The sequence below is a fragment of the Mya arenaria genome, chromosome 13, assembly GCF_026914265.1.
Source record: "Mya arenaria isolate MELC-2E11 chromosome 13, ASM2691426v1".
NCBI classification, from domain to species: domain Eukaryota; kingdom Metazoa; phylum Mollusca; class Bivalvia; order Myida; family Myidae; genus Mya; species Mya arenaria.
In genome coordinates, this window is record NC_069134.1 from 22,445,671 (window position 1) to 22,450,567 (window position 4,897).

The following is a 4,897-nucleotide window of genomic DNA, read 5'->3' on the forward strand; positions in this document are numbered from 1 at the left end:
GAAAAACCTGTTCTTATTTATTAGTAGAAAACATTTAAGATGGTTGTATGGTGATAGTTTGAAAATCAATATAACTAGAATGTTGGGTGAAAAATTATTTATGACTACAGATTGTCAATTTCCTACTACCAATTTCAGAGGCTGACAGCCTCTCACCTAAGATGTCATGAATTCTGATGACCAATTATTTTTGAAAATCTGTCGAAAAGGTCGACATCTGCATCTATCGATAGTGATTTTGTCTTGATTTATTATTAAAAGTATAGCCTTGAAGCAGTGGCAGTGTCGGGCCGTTTATGTCAAGTTTCTTTTCTTTCAAAACAGACAAAAAGACGGACAAAAAAATATTCATGTTCTCTGTAAAATTTGAACTCCAATTTAAAGCTGCACTCTCACAGATATTCCGTTTTTACAACTTTTTTATTTTTTGTCTTGGAAAGAATAATTTTTTGCGTAAATATCTGCAAAACGATATAAGATTGCTGACAAAAGATTAGATCGCAGATTTCCATATTTCTGTTCGAAAATGTATGTTTTATGGCTTAAACCGTTACTAACGGTTTAAGAAGAATGCATAGAAAATCAATTTTTGATAAAAAAAATCTGCGAACTGATCTTTTGTCATCTGACAGTCTTTTATCACTGGTTTGCAGATATTTAAGCAAAAATTTGCTCGTTCCAAGACAAAAAGTCGTCATAACGTTCAATCTGTGAGAGTGCAGATTTTGATTTGTATTTTGGAGAAAACTAACCGACCAGTCAGAATATGCACTGACAGTTTTTAAGAAAAATAATTTAGCTTACCGTATGACGCAAATGGTAAATAATGGTTCATGCGCAGGAGTGAGAAATACCACAACAGGCTGCCTGGATACAAGAATGGAAAATTAATTCTTCTGAAAAACGGCCAGAACTGTGTCAGGCTGTTGTGGATTGTAACCAGTCACACTTGACCTGTATTTTAGCGTTAAACATGTGTACCAATTTGATTAGACCCAGTGTACCTGTTCTACGTTATTGTCAGGACACCAAAATTCGCAATATCAAAGTTGAAATGGGGCCATAACTCGCACATAATATTTGAAACTGGTAAGGTAGATCAAATTTGATCTGCAGAGTCCAGACATGTTTGTTTTTTTTGCAAATTCTAATGTTAGTGAATATATATCTGTTTACAAATAAGGCCAGAGTTTTTATATCTTTAGATTTACGGGAGCGCCGTACCTAAATATTGCAAAACCCAAATAAAAATAAAATTCATTTTCGTAGTTTTATTTTTATTTTTTCCGACGAACGTTGCTCCAATGTTAAGAACAAAATAAAATTAGTGTTCTATAACCCATATCTCAGAACCAACTGGTGTACCAATTGTCATTCATTATCGGTCTTTTTACTGCACAAACCACGTAAACCAGTCGGAAATACGCGGAGAAACAGAACAGGTACCCGTTACCATAACAACGTCCTGTCAAAAGTGAAAGTACTTTTTGTCATACTCCTTATTTCTCGCAATTTCTGCAGCTATATAGAAATGTTTTTCTACAAAAAACGTTCCGATGTTTATAGTTCATTATTTAAATCAAACCGTGTGAACTTAAAGCGTGTTTATTGTGATTTTTTTTGTATATTCAGTATGTTGTTCGCGTTTCGTGGAATGATTGCGAAACTTCCGGTCAAAATAAGGAGACAGAAATTCGTGGGTTGTATTGCCTATTAAAAGTCGTTGGCGCACGTCGTATATTAACAAGGATGAATTGGATTACAGCGCAAAAATGTATAGCTTCTGACAAACACAAACTGCAAAATGATATCGTGTTCATCATAGTCAAAATGGATATTTTTTTCTGAATTTGACTCTGGGGAGCATTGAACACACTGCTTCACAATCACATATTTGAAGAGAAAAACACAAGGTATCGTGATATTCGTAGTTGTTAATTAGTTTAATAATGATTTCGAATTTAAATCGTTATAGAATACTGAAAATGATGTAATAATAACATATTATTGTGTGTTTCCGATAAAAGAGAAAAAATCTGAACATAAGATATCTGGCAGTCAGTGCAAGAAGTCAAACTTATCCGTTGCTTATTGCCAACGGGCATAGCTGGAATTAGAAGGATATTTTTCAGGACTGATTCTAAAATAAGTTCTTAGACCTGTTTTTTTTTAAACATATAACACTTGTAAAATTTATCTGAATGCTCCCGAATTTTCTTTGGTGAAGTACATAAATGTAGATTTTGACTGTCTGTGTATCCGTAAGCCCTGTCAAACTTTGAAGTGAAGAGGAATTTCCATCAGGGCTTCTACTTTTTTTTGGTTATATTTTCTATGTAAAAACCACATCACGGTAAATTGTCACGGTGCTATTTCGTTAAAGACAGAAAAAAACACAGTTGACCTCCTTATTATACCGTGTCTGAAACTGTGTTCAATGTTTGATTACTTCACAATGGAAAGGATATGCTTATATTGTGGGCAAAAGGTTAGAATTGGCCATTTAAACTTTTTTATTACACTGACATGTTTCATAAAATCCATGGGTTGATAACATTTGCACCTCATATGCATAGATGCATTCGAACAAATATACACAATTAATTTCAATGAGCGCTTGAACTCACAGTGTTGAGGTCAATATTTTCAGTCATTAAAAGGATCTTTTAATTATGCTTTTGAAACTTTATGGTGATCTATCACCCTTTTTTCAGCCTATGAAATAGCTGACACAAGTAAGGTGTGCTTTGTCTTCATGATATAAGAAGTTTTAAAAAATAAAAAAAAATCGGAGAAAAATCCGTTTTATTTTTATTTATTTCTCCTTTGGGACATTTTATGCATTTTATTTTTATTTTTATTTCCTCCTCCTTACCCAACTTTTTGAAAAATCTCCCGTAAATCTAAAGATAAAAAAACTCTGGCCTAAGTGGTTTGTAACTTTAGTTGTACTTTACCTTTATTTAATGGTGTTAATGTGTACCAAATATTATTGAAATCTGTCAACACTTCTATGATTTGTTGCGTGGACAAGATCGACCAACCACTGAAAAGCACTACCAGTTCATCGATAAACTATGAATTCGGTAGTAAAAAATCTACCATCATAATTATATACCTTTGGTGGAACATTAGGACACCAGTATGGACTGTGAGAGTGGTTCATATGGGGCTAGAGTTGTCTTCAGAAGCCAGTACCAGATCATTGGTACAAACGTGTACCCACAGTGTGTGTATACCACATGATAAATTAAGTTATATATGCTATTTCAGAAGGCAACATTTTGCCTAAAATGAAGACTTCAAAGATAACTTCTTTTACTACACCATTTTAAATGAAACAAAGGGCAGTCTATGCCGCTTAAAGAGCCAGGCCTTTGTTTCATTACCGGAGTTTGATAAGGTGATTAGTTTCATCAAACTCTTCGACAAACCTGTTTCCAAAATAATGTTTTGGAAGTGCTCTGTCAGACGGCTGTATTGTGAATAGGTTTGCCGAAAGTGTTTTATGGAACTACTCTATCAATCAAACTGTTAAAAGACCTAAGGCGGGCTCCGTAAGCAGCGTAGACTGCGCTATGTTTCGTTTAAAATGGTGAAGGAATAGCAAAGTTATCTCTGTACAGACCTTTTAATAACATTACTTCCAAAATTGCAGAAACTCATAATTAAAATGCCTTTGACTCGTATCTTTGCTGTAATATGCCAGTCAAAAAGACGCATTCAAGTAGATTTCAATATGAATCCCTAAAAACGTCGAGCATTGTGGCACCTGAAACTATTCCTATTTTTGTAGCAACTAAATGTTCGAATGCAAATGCTTTGAGAAATTAATTCTCTTTAAAGTTATTTTTGTATAATTTTATAAGTTCTAAAAACAAGGACACATGGCATGTATTATGCCTGCTGAGGACAAACATTGACTTTATGAAGTTATTATGTTTAGGTCCTTCCCCCACTTGCTCAGTGGCCAGTCGGACACTGACTCTGTGCCACTGACTCATTCCTGAAGATCTCCATTGTTTAACAGAAACAAATATTTTATCTGCATGGTTCGACCACCAGTCAATGTGCAATTCACTTGCTGTAGCAGAAGCAGACTTAAATACCTGTTACCGACACTTTGAATAAGGAATTGGATGTTTAATAACAAAAGAACTTGTATGCTGCATGCATTTATTGCTTGCTATATTTACAAATGAACAAAAACAGACGAAACAAAAGAACACATTACAAGGTAGATGGAATTCTATATGTATATACAATATATCTTAAAACCTGAGATAACGAAACACTTGACATATAGATATGTTTCCATTTGGAATGTGCATGTAATGTCTACATTTGGAATGTGCATGTTGGACAAAAAGTAAGTTATAACAATAACATGAATGATCAAGGCATTGTTTTGTTTTGAAACCTTTCATTGTTAGAATACTGTATAGATATCATCAAACCCACCTGTCTTCAAGAATGGTTACATATTTACTTTTCGTAACTACAAAATTCTGGATTTCTTCCAGATGACAACAAAACAGAATAGCCTTCAATTGTAATTACTATCAAATATATGGTCTTTCAAATGAAAAAAACAATAAACGTAAAGGACAACACAAACAGATACTTGGTTGAAACACAAAGCATGACATAAAAGCACATTAATGTTCAAAAAGAAACAGCGTTTATAAGCAAGACACAAAGCAATAATAAATAATGGTTCTATTTCTCGAGTCCTGTAGGCAAGCGACTGAGTACAGACTTCATGGAATCACAAATTCTTTTGTATGTTTACATGAAAAAACAACAACATTCTATCATTTAAAGTTGTTCTATCAAGACATCTATCTTATATTTAACATATACAGAAAACAAACAAATCCCTTCAATAGATCTCCAC